At 46.5% G+C, this 15,374-nt stretch overlaps 1 protein-coding gene across 1 annotated transcript in view; it reads left to right on the top strand.

The window, feature by feature from the left end:
* LOC110485974 (axin-2) overlaps positions 1-15,374 on the top strand; it is a 77,902-nt gene that overhangs the window by 12,015 nt on the left and 50,513 nt on the right. The window lies entirely within an intron of this gene.

Raw genomic sequence — 15,374 nt, 5'->3', positions numbered from 1 at the left:
GACACTCCTCGTTGCATCGTGCCTAAGAACAGCCCTTAGCAGTGGTATATTGGCCATATACCACACCCCTCGGGCCTTACTGCTCCAGTATAGTTATCTATAACTACCAGCACATGTACCTATGCTATGACATGTTTATTTATATAGGCTTTATAAACCCTTACTAAACAGTCCATAACAGTCATATGGCTTTGTGAAAGAAAAAGCAAATTGATTTGTGTGGCATTCATCAGGACTCGTGGTCTTGATTGGTTCCCACCAAAGCCATTGTCCTATCGATGGAACCCATGTGCCTGTGTCGCCACGTTCTCTCAATGCATCTGCATGGTTTTATTGTGCTTTGGGAATGTCTCGAAATCCAGACTTCATTTAGGTCCGTATGTATACCGTACAGCCGGCCCCTCCCATCCTGAAGGTCCGTAATGGATATTAATATGAACAGAACCTAATGCATAACGTGCACAGAGTGATCATTTCACAGTTTCGCCATCTCAAGCACTTTAAGGCCGACCGTGCGTTTGAGCGCCACGCCCAGCGTGTCCAAATGCTCCAATCTTTTCGTACTCGTTATCCAATCATCTCAAAGGTCAGAGTTCGACAAGGACACGGGAGAAAAGGCGAGACTGACGACACCACAGTGTCACACAACTGCCTGTGATGCACGTGGTACTTAGAGCTGAATCTACACTGGCAAATGTGCCAGGTTAAAGCCCTCACAATTTCAGCTCCCCCGAAATAGGTGCTCGCCTTATCCTGGTATTTCAGTAAGGGTGTGCCTCAAATGGCACCCTGTTTCCTATGTAAGTGCACTACTTTTGACCAGGGCCCATAAGGCTGTGGTCAAAAGTAGTTCACTGTACAGGGAATAGGGTGCCATTTGGTGTGCACCCTCGGAGGCCCTAATAAATGGTGGGTGGTGCTGCTGCTCCATAATGAGTTGGCTGACTGGGTAGACCGGAGTTCTCCTAAGCTGATCTGTAGTCCTCATTCCTTGAATGCAGACAGGAACGCCGGATATTCTCCGGTGTCAGCGCTTCTCAAAGTGGGCTGCCGGAGTTTCAGCACTTTCCCCAAAGCCTAGGAAAAGACTGGATAAAATCCGGTTAAATCCACACAACTCTGGAATGCATTTTCATTAAAAGGCGTTTGTTTGAAGGGATTGTGTGGTCCAGGGAGAGGGAATATCAGAAGAGATCAGATTGAAGGGCTGATTGCTACGTACTGTAGTCGGAGAGCTACTGTTAGAGACAGGAGGGTGAGAGAGGAGAGAAATGACCTGACCAAGACACATTTATTTGGCTGCCTGGTTGCCAACAAGGCGTGAGAACTGTAAAAAAAAAAAATGTATTCAAATCCCTGTTTGTGTGTGTGTATGTACGTGTGTGTGCATGTATGTGTGTGTGTGTGTGTGTGTGTGTGTGTGTGTGTGTGTGTGTGTGTGTGTGTGTGTGTGTGCGTGTGTGTGTGCGTGTGTGTGTGCGTGCGTGCGTGCGTGTGCGCGTGTATGTGTGTGTGTGTGTGCGTGTGTGTGCGTGTGTGTGTGTGTGTGTGCGTGTGTGTGTGTGTGTGTGCGTGCGTGTGCGCGTGTATGTGTGTGTGTGTGTGTGCGTGTGTGTGTGTGTGTGCGCGTGTGTGTGTGTGCGTGTGTGTGTGAACTCCTGGACCACCAGATAAAGCCACTGGCTGTCTAAATCTCCTATTACTCAGTCCCTACACGTCTCCTTATTTATTTCCCTGTGTCTCTCTTTCCTCAAGAGGTAATTACAATCCAAGGAGAGACAGGGCTTATCGCAATACTGCCTACCCCCATCCTAGAATGTGTCTGGCAAGGGGCTGCTGAAGTCATGGAACTCCCCCCCCCATCTCTCTCCACTGTCCACTGTGTGTTACTCCAGCAGTTTTTTGTTACTCTGTCTGTCTGTCTCTCTGTCTCAATGTTTTACACCAGTCACCCAACAGGTGAAATGATAACAGTTAGAATAGTTCAGTTCACACAGTTCCAACCCATAATACGTCCCAAATGGCACCCTATTCCCTATATAGTGCACTAATGTTGACCACAGCCCAACTGTATGTTCTGGATGACTGAGATGGAACCCACACACCAATGAAAAGGTCTTCATTTGGTCTTCGCCATGCCTCAATAAGCACTTGTGCCACAACACTGTCAGGCTCATTAAGATGAGCACGAACCACACACTACCTCTCCTTCCCGTTCCTCTCCTCTTGGTTGGTTGATTGTCCTCATGTTGGATGATTGTGGACCACCCCTGGATAAAAGAGATACAAATCCATCTTGTTTCTTGCAACCCCCCCCCCCCCCCCCACACACACACACACACACAACCCTCACATCCCAGTCAGGGTGTTCCATTAAAACCAGTTGTACCAGTGGTTTATGGTCAGAGCGGAGGGTAATGTAAGCTGACACCCTGATGCCTTGATTACTGAGACGTTGCTGCAATCTGCAAGCCAGATGAGCCCCAGCCTCTCGCTCCTCTTCTCATCATCCTCACATTCTACTCCCACCAGACCTGTGGGTTCCGTCCATCAATCTCAACTGCTGCTGCAGAGAGAGAGAGGAAAGGGGGGACGAGTTGTTTGAAGGAGGGGGCTGGTGCAGCCACTGAAGAGAGAGGAAAGGGGGGATGAGTTGTTTGAAGGAGGGGGCTGGTGCAGCCACTGAAGAGAGAAGGAAAGGGGGGACGAGTTGTTTGAAGGAGGGGGCTGGTGCAGCCACTGAAGAGAGAAGGAAAGGGGGGACGAGTTGTTTGAAGGAGGGGGCTGGTGCAGCCACTGCAGAGAGAAGGAAAGAGAGAGGGAGGGAGGAAGGGAGAGAGATATGGCGAGGAGTGGTGGGGTATTAACATTTTATAGTTGATATTTTTTAAACAGATATGGACACCCTCTGTGCTTGGCTGACAGCACTGGCACATGAACACACACACACGAGCACATGCACACACTCATACACACATGCACACACACACACACACACACACACACACACCCTCCCTATGCTCTGCATGGCAATCGCCATGGTAACAGAATGCACAGAACAGAACACAATCGGGCCAGGGTAATTTTAAGTTTCAAAGGGATGGAAAGAACAACAGGGTTGACAAAGGGAGGAAGAGAGGAGAGGCAGGAAGAGAGAGAGAGAGAGAGAGAGGGAGGGAGGCTAAGCGTGAGCAGATTGAGGTGTGTGTGTGTCCAAGGTTGTTGCCTAGAACCGTCTGAATAGGGGGAGGAGGGAAAGAGAGGAGAGGGTAGGGCTTGACAGGCAGGACCTACACCATATCAGAATATATCAGAATATATCAGAATGGGAAACGACCTTGGTTAGAGTGAACCAACTAAATCCGTATATCTGTGTATAAAAATAGAAACATTCAAAGCAATCTACGGTCAGGGGACGTGACAGTACCCCCACAAAGGTGTGGACTCCGGACGCAAAACCTAAACCCATAGGGGAGGGTCTGGGTGGGCATCTGTCCGCGGTGGCGGCTCTGGCACGGGACGTGGACCCCACTCCACCATAGTCTTGGCTCACTTAAGTGGCGCCTTAGGAGCGGCGACCCTCGGACGGGGTACCCTTGCAGCGGGCCCCGAATAGACGGGAGACTCTGGCAGCTCCTGACAGACGGGTGGCTCTGGCAGCTCCGGACAGGAAGGAAACTCTGGAAGCGCCGGACAGGAGGGAGAACCTGGAGGGAGGAGACGGAGAGACAGCCTGGTGCGTGGGGCTGCCACAGGAGGCCTGGTGCGTGGAGGAGGCACCGGATGGACCGGACCTTGGAGGCGCACTGGAGGTCTTGAGCACAACCTGTCCTGGCTGGATACTCCCTGTAGCCCGGCAAGTGCGGCGGGTGGAACAGACCGCACTGGGCTGTGCTGGCGAACCGGGGACACCGTGCTTAGGGCTGGTGCCATATAACCCGGGCCGAGGAGACGCACTGGAGACCAGATGTGCTGAGCCGGCTTCATTATTCCTGGCTCAATGCCCACTCTAGCCCGGCCGATACGAGGAGCTGCGATGTAGCACACTGGGCTATGCCTGCGCGCTGGGGACACTGTGCGCCTCACTGCATAACACTGGTGCCTGCCCGGTCAACCTCTCTAAGCATGGGGAGTTGGCTCAAGTCTCCTACCTGACTAAGCCACACTCCCCGTGTTCCCCTTCCCAATACATTTTTGGGGCTGCCTCTCGTGCCTGTTGCGCTGCCGTGCTAACTCCTCATATCGCTGCCGCTCGGCTTTAGTTGCCTCCAGCTCTTCCCTGGGGCGGAGATACTCCCCAGCCTGTGCCCAGGGTCCCTTACCGTCCAAAATCTCCTCCCATGTCCATTCCTCCAGATAGCTCCTCTCCTCCTTCTCACACTGCTTGGTCCTCTTTAGGTAGGTGATTCTGTAATGCTCCTCTTTCAGAGGAGGAGTAGGAAATATCGGACCAATGCGCAGCAGTGGTAAGTGTCCATGTTGTTTATTATAACCGGAACACTGAAACAAAAACAAAAGTAGACCAAAACGCAACAGTTCTGTCAGGTACTCACACAAAACAGAAAACAATCACCCACAAATCAAAATGGGAAAACAGGGTACCTAAGTATGGCTCTCAATCAGAGACAACGATCGACAGCTGCTTCTGATTGAGAACCATACCAGGCCAAACACATAGAAAACGAAAACCTAGACCTACAACATAGAATACCCACCCACATCACACCGTGACCAAACTAAAAATAGAAACTTACAAAGCAATCTACGGTCAGGGCGTGACAGGTTTTGAGTTTGCAAGAAAGGCGTTAAATGAAAGATATTAAAACTTGAATACTGAGAGCTCAAACACACACACACACACACACACACACGTGTGCAAGCAAGCAGACACACACACACAGCCGACACTGAGCCCCTCTGCCAACAACAAGCCATAAAGTCCACATCTGGCCCACTTCTCACCACCACTTTATAGGACATGCCAGTATCTCAGGCTATATCTTACTGTAACCTGTCTTTGGATGTGGGATGTAATCCATCAACCTTCATCAGTGTTTTTACTACATACCAGTATAGAAATAAATCCAGATGCTGACTGTGAAGAAATACAGTACACTACTCTAAATAAACACCATGCACGCACGCACGCACGCACACACACACACACACACACACACACACACACACACACACACACACACACACACACACACACACAGTCTACAGGACTCCACGTTCCCCATCACAGGCATGGCCATCATGCAGAGTTCAAAGAGTCACTAGGAAGACTAGGTTCAGCTGAGTTTGGACCAGACCAAATAGAGAAGGGGGGAGAAATCCAGAAACTTGCTCATAGCTAGCTTTGCACCATTTAAGCTGTGACAGAAAACCCCGTTGTTTTCTGAGAATGGTTGGAGCCAGAGAAGATAGGCCTGGGTAATAGGAGAAATGCAAGGCTGTTGTTCCGTCTGAGGTTGACTTTCTCCATACCGATATGCCTGACAGATGATTGGATGATTTGTCTGTTTTGCTGCCAGGTTATCCCCCTTCCTTCTCCTCCACCACCTCCTCCCCCTTTTTCCTCTCTCCTCACCCTGGTAACTTATTCATTTCTGTCAGCTGTTTTTCTGTCATTTAGAGATACAACAAATCACATTATTTTTTGGTCATGGATTATGTAGAGGCAATACACTTCAGCGAAGAGAAAAAAAATATCAAAGATGTTTCACAATCACCTACTAGTGGTGAAGGAGGGTGTGTGTGTGTGTGTGTGTGTGTGTGTGTGTGTGTGTGTGTGTGTGTGTGTGTGTGTGTGTGTGTGTGTGCTCACGCTTGTGTGAACATGCATGTGAATGTTTATGTGGCACATGTGTGAGCGTGTGTCACTCATTTTAATGATGAAGACCGTGTATTAATTAAGGGAGAAAGAGGTCTATGCTGGCAGATAGAAAATGGCTGATATGCCCAGAGTCTTGGTCAGACTGTTAGATATTATGTCTTCTACACCTATCAACTTCAGAGTTTCTCACTTCAAAAGAAACGTAATTGATTCGGTAAGACCCTTGGTCAGGTCCCAGGATTCACGACACCCAGTAAATGCTTCTGGAGGTCATCAAATAGGCTGACCTGCAGGGGGTCCCAGCTTCTTAAGACATGGGGATGGGGGGGATACACACTCTCTTACATCTTCAGAGAGGAAGAGAGGGGGAGAAAAGGGGGATGGAAAATCGAGAAGATGGAGTTCCCCCACAAATCTGCTGTTGAAGGCATTTTCTTTCTGTTTGTTGCCTTTCCGAGCTTCGGAAGCTTACCACAGATCCATGATACACACGGATGCACACATGCATTCCCCCCCCCCCCCCCCCCCCCCCCCATCCTCCACAAACACACACCAAAAAGGCCGTCCACCCTCTGCTAAGGGATGTAGGGCGGATCCATGCTCGACAGTGTCACAGTAGCAAAAGCCCCTCAAAACCAGTCACCAGCGGGGCCTCTGAAGCGGAGGTGGCTATAATGAAGAGTGTGTGGCGGAGGATTTGAAGCTGTCACTTTGTGATTACCTCAACATACACAGGCTTGGATAGGGAGGGAGACGGAAGGGGAGGGGGACCAGAGTGACTGAAGCCAGCTAAGAGGAAAGCTGTGGTAGAAAATTGGAAGTGACAGACCAAATAACACCGCGTGGGACGTAAAATCACTTCTTTTTTTCCCTCTTCCTCCGTCTTTAAAAAGAAATAAATCATGCGTTAGTGTTACTTCAAGGCTTTTCGCGGCGACGGAGGGAGAAGAGCTGAGCTCTATCCCTCTCTGAAACGAGAGAATATCCCTCGCTTTCATCTCGGGAAAGAATCTCTCACATCCCTTCCTTTGATGGGCTAGTCTTTGGTGTGTGTCCTTATCCTTTTACAGGAGGTGTGTGTGTGTGTGGTGTGCATTAGGTCTTAGACGTGACACACTGTGACATTGACACGCCGTGATATCACTTCCTCGTCGAGGAGGACGGGGCTCGGAGAGTGTTGACGGTGCTGTAATGGATCGTCTGTAGCCAGACAAACTCTGCACAATGAGGAACTGGGCCTTGAATGCGCATTGACTTAGCAAGTCTCTCGTAATGGACCGTCTGTAGCCACACAAACTCTGTAGCCAGAAATGTTTCTTCTGTCGCCAGGTTTAAAAAAGCACGGTGGACGAGAGAAACAAAGCCCTTGGAGGCCCGAGACTCGCTCAGCCGACGGGCACTCGAGGGCCTCGTTGCTCTTCCTCGTTTTTCCCCGCCCTACGTGTTTTTCAAGAAGGAAGTGAGGGATTCGTGAGGACGCTCTAGCCTAACGGCGATGCCCACTTAGATTCATTGTGTAGGCGATTACATCACCATCCTGTGCTTAAGCTCTTGGCAGTGTTGTGAAGGTCCTGGGACAATGCTCCTGTAGGACATGAAAGCGTGTTGCGTGAATGGAACATCAATCCCAAAGAAACGGCCTGTTTCCTCGTCTGTGGCCATATTTCAAATTCAGGGAACAATATGGCCCTGAGTGATCTGAGATGTGTTACTCAGAGCCCCATTATTTTCTATGTGTGTGCGGTGTTGTGTGAGTGTGTGCGTGTGCGTGTGTAGATTTACACGCGTGTGAGTGTGTGTGTGTGTGTGTGTAGATTTACACGCGTGTGAGTGTGTGTGTGTGTGTAGATTTACACGTGTGTGAGTGTGTGTGTGAGTGTGTGTGTGTGCTTTTATGCTTCACTAAACTTCCCACAGCTCTGTTCCTCCAACGTGTTTTATATTCTCCTCCTCTCTATCTCTCTCTCTCTATCTCTCTCTCTCTCTCTCTCTCTCTCTCTCTCTCTCTCTCTCTCTCTCTCTCTCTCTACCAGTGTAACCTCTACCACTGCGTGTCTGGCCAGAGTCCAGCTATAGATTGATTGTTAATTAAGGTTTGTAAGCGATGCATGGTCCTGCCTCCAAATACTACCCCAGTGTTCTTTCACATTCACCAGTGTCCATGTTCCATTCCATTGATATTAGTGATGGTAGTGTCTGATAGCGCCCCGGTCTGCCTGCACAACTGAATGCATGTGGCTGGTGCAGGTATTCAGGTATAATGTGCATTCACATGCACACATACACACCTGAATGTATATGAAATCACACGTGTGGACTTACATAAAGATCAATGTACAAATACTCAAACAGAGCTGTACACAGCCACACGTACACACACACACACACACACACACGCATTAAAACACAAATGCAGACGTATACAAACAGTACTGTTTTCGAGTGAGTGTACCCTTCACTCAACATCTCATCTAGCACCTCCCATGGCGAATTGGATTTTTAAACGGCTTCCTTTTGATCATTCCCTACGCCCTAATTGACTGACGTTTTTTTTTTCTCTCCCCTCTCTCCCTCACTAGAGAAGCTAATGAAACAGAGAAATGGTCTCTATAGCAACTCTAGCAGTGAATGTCTAAAAGGACCAATGACAAGTGTTTAAAGGGCTTGAGGGGTTTTTAATGTTCAGTTTTGTTTTCTCTCGCTCATCGGCTGAGAAGGGTCTCCGGAGAAACACAAATAAACAACAGCCACGGAAAAGAAAAATAAAACTCAGAGAGAGAGAGAGAGAGAGAAAGAGATATACATCTGTGGTGATCAATGTCTGAGCTATTGTCAGTTATTTTTCCTCACAACGACGAGAGGGGAGAGAAGAGGAGACGAGTACGATGCATTGCAGTTGTGCACAATGCTTAGGCCTGTGCAAAAGGGCCGTTTGCAGAAATGATAAATGCACTAGTCTTGTCTGTGAGGATATTGTGTCCTAGTGTAACCTACCATACCTAGATATCTGTGAGATGGAGTATTTTAGCTAACAGGTCATGCACTTTTGATAATTCCCCTTAGAATCTTGCTTCAGAGCTTCGTAATAGGAACTAGTGCTTGTCTATGAGTGTGTCTCTGTTGACATACAGTGGGGGAGAACAAGTATTTGATACACTGACGATTTTGCAGTTTTTCCTACTTACAAAGCATGTAGAGGTCTGTACTTTTTATCATATGTACACTTCAACTGTGAGAGAAGGAATCTAAAACAAAAATCCAGAAAATCACATTGTATGATTTTTAAGTAATTCATTTGCATTTTATTGCATGACATAAGTATTTGATCACCTGCCAACCAGTAAGAATTCCGGCTCTCATAGACCTGTTAGTTTTTCTTTAAGAAGCCCCCCTGTTCTCCACTCATTACCTGTATTAACTGCACCTGTTTGAACTCGTTCCCTGTATAAAAGACACCTGTCCACACACTCAATCAAACAGACTCCAACCTCTCCACAATGGCCAAGACCAAAGAGCTGTGTAAGGACATCAGGGATAAAATTTTAGACCTGCACAAGGTTGGGATGGGCTACAGGACAATAGGCAAGCAGCTTGGTGAGAAGGCAACAACTGTTGGCACAATTATTAGAAAATGGAAGTTCAAGATGACGGTCCATCACCCTCAGTCTGGGGCTCCATGCAAGATCTCACCTTGTGGGGCATCAATGATCATGAGGAAGGTGAGGGATCAGCCCAGAACTACACGGCAGGACCTGGTCAATGATCTGAAGAAGCTGGGACCACAGTCTCAAAGAAAACCATTAGTAACACACTACACCGTCATGGATCAAAATCCTGCAGTGCATGCAAGGTCCCCCTGCTCAAGCCAGCGCATGTCCAGGCCCGTCTGAAGTTTGCCATTGACCATCTGGATGATCCAGAGGAGGAATGGGAGAAGGTCATGTGGTCTGATGAGACAAAAATGTAGCTTTTTGGTCTATACTCCACTCGCCGTGTTTGGAGGAAGAAGAAGGATGAGTACAACCCCAAGAACACCATCCCAACCGTGAAGCATGGAGGTGGAAACATCATTCTTTGGGGATGCTTTTCTGCAAAGGGGACAGGACGACTGCACCGTATTGAGGGGAGGATGGAATGTATCGCGAGATCTTGGCCAACAACCTCATTCCCTCAGTAAAAGTATTGAAGATGGGTCTTCCAGCATGACAACGACCCGAAACACACAGCCAGGGCAACTAAGGAGTGGCTCCGTAAGAAGCATCTCATGGACCTGGAAGGGCCTAGCCAGTCTCCAGACCTGAACCCAATAGAAAATCTTTGGAGGGAGCTGAAAGTCCGTATTGCCCAGCGACAGCCCCGAAACCTGAAGGATCTGGAGAAGGTCTGTATGGAGGAGTGGGCCAAAATCCCTGCTGCAGTGTGTGCAAACCTGGTCAAGAACTACAGGAAACGTATGATCTCTGTAATTGCAAACAAAGGTTTCTGTACCAAATATTAAGTTCTGCTTTTCTGATGTATCAAATACTTATGTCATGCAATAAAATGCAAATTAATTACTTAAAAATCATACAATGTGATTTTCTGGATTTGTTTTAGATTCTGTCGCTCACAGTTGAAGTGTACCTGTGATAAAAATTACAGACCTCTACATGCTTTGTAAGTAGGGAAACCTGCAAAATCGGCAGTGTATCAAATACTTGTTCTCCCCACTGTATGTACTCATGTAGGTGTCATTATAGTGCGCTTTGACGTACTATAACAAACTGAAATGTCAACTAACAGGTGAGCATGTGTGAATACTAACGGACCGATGTGGTCTCATGAACAGTGTCGTCTGAAATGACAAACTTGGATATAATTATGTCTTCTGAATTGACATACTTGAATATAATGATTGTTTGTTTGCATCAGCTTCCCATACAAAAACGTGCAGTACATGAATGGCTATCAGGAGCGTTGCTAAAACCAAGGAGACGGCTGCTGAATTCGTACCACCCGTATGATTTACGACGTGATATTTATCTGTTCTTCATAGGTTGACAAATCTGTTTGGCTTACGGCAAACATTTGAATCCTCTCCACTGTTGTAGTGGCCATGTCCCTCATAATTTAGTGCAGTTGACACGCTTCAAGTCATAGTGGTTGTCTCGATGCTGACTTGTTTGTTTGATTATGTGTATATTGAATATGGATCAGATGAATGTGAGTGTGTACAGTATATATTCCCTTATGCTTTTATTGACTGCACACCAACAAAGAGAGAGAGAGAGAGAGAGAGAGAGAGAGAGAGAGAGAGAGAGCAGACCCATAGATATTGTAAAGGGTGCGTGTTGGTGGCAGGGAAGTCAGGAGCAGGAGAACGAACTTGGAATAAACAGAGTCGTTAAATAAGTGCTGACAAAACTCCAAAACCCAACATATACAAAATAACTAAAGTGGGTACAAAACCCGTCGCACACCAACACATAACTTGTACATCACATCCAATCAAACAATCTCCGACAAGGACACGAGGGGAAACAGAGGGTTAAATACACAACATGTAATTGATGGGATTGGAACCAGGTGTGAAGGAAGACAAGACAAAACCAATGGAAAATGAAAAATGGATCCGTGATGGATAGAAGGTCTGCGACGTCGACCGCCGTCGTGACAGATATATACACCTGTCCGTAATGACCTCCAGCAGGTCAGCCTCCCGATAGCCTCTATCACCAGAATCCTCCAACTAACACCAAGTCAAACTATCAAACCCTTTTTTTATCTGTCTTCCCTCTTCTTTTCTCTTTACACAGAGCAGACCTTGATGTTTTTCCAATAATTGGCAGCAAGAGGTAGCTTTTTTTCCTCCCTCTCTCTCTCTCTCTCTCTCTCTCTCTCTCTCTCTCTCTCTCTTCTCTCTCTCTGTTTTCTTCTCTTTCTCTTCCTTTGGAGAGATGAATAGTTGGCCGGGGATCAAAGGCGGACCCTTGCGCCACTCCAGCCACCACAAAGGGGCGTCGGGGGGTGTGGCATGGGGCCAGGTGCTGTACAGCTACACGAACAGGACAGACACACAGGACAGCCAGACAGGATAGTCAGATAGACAGACAGACAGACAGACAGACAGACAGACAGACAGACAGACAGACAGACAGACACTGGTGTGCATGGGGCAAGGGGTGGTCCTCACACAAAGGTCAATGGCAAAAAGTGGCTGAGTCCGGTTTCACATTACTTATACTCTCTCTGTCTCTCTCTCTTTCTCTCTCGCCCTCTCTCTCTCTCTTTCTCTCTCTCTTTCTCTCTCTCCATCTCTCTCTTTCTCTCTTTCTCTCTCTCTCTCTCTCTCTCTTTCTCTCTCTCTCTCTCTCTCTCTTCACCTTTCTATCGCTCTCTCTCTCTCAATCTGTCTTCTGTTTGTGCTCTAGCAGGTTGAAGGTGCAGACTGAAGCATAGACTGGGCTGAGGCCCACGCAGCTATGGGTAAACATCTCTTCCCCATGGAGAAACCCTGTTTAAATGTTTGAGAACTTGACTGGAGTTCAGTGGAACAACAGCCCTTGTTCAAATATATATATATAAATACATATATATATACATATATATATATATATATATATATATATATATATATGCTGTAGCCCCAGTCAGATGTGTGTAAGGCTAGAACAAATAAATTGAGGTTGTGAAGACAAAAAAAGCGAGGTAGGTAAAACAAATGAACAAGCCCTCGTAGCCCAAACATATCCCAAGACCCCTGTTAGTTTTCAACCCTTTTCATTTGACACGTTTGCGGAAATGTGGTTAGAAGAGGATGGGCAGGGCGCAGAGTAACTATTACTTCCATAGCCTTGATCTAAGGCTACTATTCTAGCATCTACAACATAACTGACTGTCACGGCTTCAATAAGTAGTGAGTGCAGGAGTCAGGCGCAGAGAGCAGGGTAGTTCAAAAGATGTGGATCTTTTAATATTCCAACAAAACCAGAGAGACGGTCACGCCACAGACACACAAGGGCGCGCAAAGTCCCAGTCCAAACAAACAGGACGAAACTGATCGGAAAAAAGAAACCACAAGAATAATCAAACACCACAAACAGAAAAACAAGCCCGCCCGAACAGGAAGAGGCACCATCTTCAGCGGGATTCGTGACACTGACAGAATGTACACGTATTATACAGTCTTCCAGAATGTACACATATAATGCACATGTATAATACATGTTGGCCAACATTTGATGAAAATAAAGTCTTGATTATGCTAGCTTACTCTAAAACATAGTATTTCCCATTTTAAGGCCTTAAAGGCCCAGTGCACTCAAAAACGTGATTGCCCTATGTTTTATATATATTTCCATACTATGAGGTTGGAAATAATACTGTGAAATTGTGAAGATCCATTTTAGTGTCATGAGCTGTTTGAAAAGACCGCCTAAAATTTCTGCCTGTTTTGGTGGGATGGTGTTTTGGCCTACATTTGTGACATCACCAGTCGATACATTTGTTAATAGACAAATAAGAAAGATAGTTCCAAACCTCTCTGCCAATTACAGCTAATTTTCTGTTTTCTCATCCTCACTCAAACTACTCCCAGACAGTCCTAGCTAAATTATTGCTTGAGAAATTACTCTTTGCTAAGAGGCAATTTTTTTAAATGTAAAACAATCCAAATAAAATCAAATAAAATTGTATTGGTCACACACACGTGATTGTTGAGGGTGTAGCGAAATGCTTATGCTTCAAGCTCAGACATTGCTGTAATATCTAACAAGTAACATCTAACAAATTACACAACATATACCCAATACACACAAATCTATGTAGGAATGAATTAGGACTATATACATAAATGGACGAGCGATGTCAGAGCGGAACGGACTAAGATACCGTAGAATAGTATAGAATACAGTATATACATATGAGATGAGTAATGCCAGATATGTAAACATTATTAAAGTGATTAGTGTTCCATTCCTTAAAGTGGCCAATGTTTTCTAGTCTATGCTTATAGGCAGCAGCCTCTAATGTGCTACTGGTGGCTGTTTAACAGTCTGATGGCTTTGAGATAGAGGTTGTTTTTCAGTCTCTCGGTCCCAGCTTTTATGCACCTGTACTGACCTCGCCTTCTGGATGATAGCGGGGTGAACCGGCAGTGGCTCTGGTGGTTAATGTCCTTGATGATCTATTTGGCCATCCTGTGACATAGGGTGCTGTAGGTGTCCTGGAGGGCAGGTAGTTTTCCCCGGGAAATGCGTTGGGCAGACCGCACCACCCTCTGGAGAGACTTGCGGTTGGGGGCGGTGCAGTTGTCGTACCAGGCGGTGATACAGCCCGACAAGATGCTTTCAAATGTGCATCTGTAAAAGTTTGTGAGGGTTTTAGGTGACAAGCCTCATTTCGTTAGCCTCCTCACCTCACAGTAATTGTTACCCAGAAATTATTTGATATTGGGATACAAACGGCTGCATTGGACCTTAAGTATTCACACAGTGTACAAAATATTTTGAAAACATTATGCTCTTTCCATGACATAGACTGACCAGGTGAATAGATGTGAAAGCTATGATCCCTTATTGATGTCACGTGTAAATGAAGGGGAGGAGACAGGTTAAATAAGTATTTTTAAGCCTTGATAAAATTGAGACATGGATTGTGTATGTGTGCCATTCAGAGAGTGAATGGGCAAGACAAAAGATATAAGTGCCTTTTAAACGGGGTACGGTAGTAGGTGCCAGGCGCAGAGGTTTGTGTCCAAAACGGCAACTCTACTGGGCTTTTCACGCTCAACAGTTTCCAGTGTGTACTGTATCAAAAATGGTCCCCTACCCAAAGAACATCCAGCCAGTGTATTGGAGTCAACATGGGCTAGCATCCCTGTGGAACGCTTTCAATACCTTATAGAGTCAATGCCCCAACGAAATGAAGCTGTTGTTGTTGGGGGGGGGGGGGGTCTCCATTGCTCAAAATACTTGGCATGTGACTCTCTCACCTGTAACACATTTGGTGTATTTGAAGTACGTTCAGAGCATATCTGGCCCTGTCTGATGACGAGTCCCCTGGTCCTCGTTGCTCCTCGTGCCATCTGTGGGAAATACTTCCTTTATCCTCTTTCTCAAGGTGTTTCATAAACGTGAGAACTGTAAAGGCATTCATCCACCTGCTGTGTTCGCGTTGCTCGTTCGGATATTTCTTAACATCTTTCTTTGTATTTCCTTGTACTTGTGTGTTATTTTTGTATTGTTAGGTATTACTGCACTGTCGGAGCAAGCCTTTCACTGCACCTGCGATAACATCTGCAAAATATGTGTACCCAACCAATAAAATGTGATTTGTCAGAAGTCAGAATGTCTGAAATCGTTTAAATGTTTTCCTCTTCAGACTGTGGACTAAGCATCCATTTTAGGAGGAGAAAGAAAGGACACCAGCTGTGTATTTTTTCCACATCTTGCATGCGGTCATGCGTGAATCCTCGGCTCCCGCCATATGTTTAACATTATATGTACTCTATGTCAGAGCTGAGAGCAGTCAGCAGAGTTATGCTCCTTCTTCCCCG

This window comes from Oncorhynchus mykiss, chromosome 13, assembly GCF_013265735.2.
Source record: "Oncorhynchus mykiss isolate Arlee chromosome 13, USDA_OmykA_1.1, whole genome shotgun sequence".
NCBI lineage: Eukaryota > Metazoa > Chordata > Actinopteri > Salmoniformes > Salmonidae > Oncorhynchus > Oncorhynchus mykiss.
The sequence above is the reverse complement of the archived record's forward strand: the minus strand, read 5'-3'. Positions and strand labels throughout refer to the sequence as shown.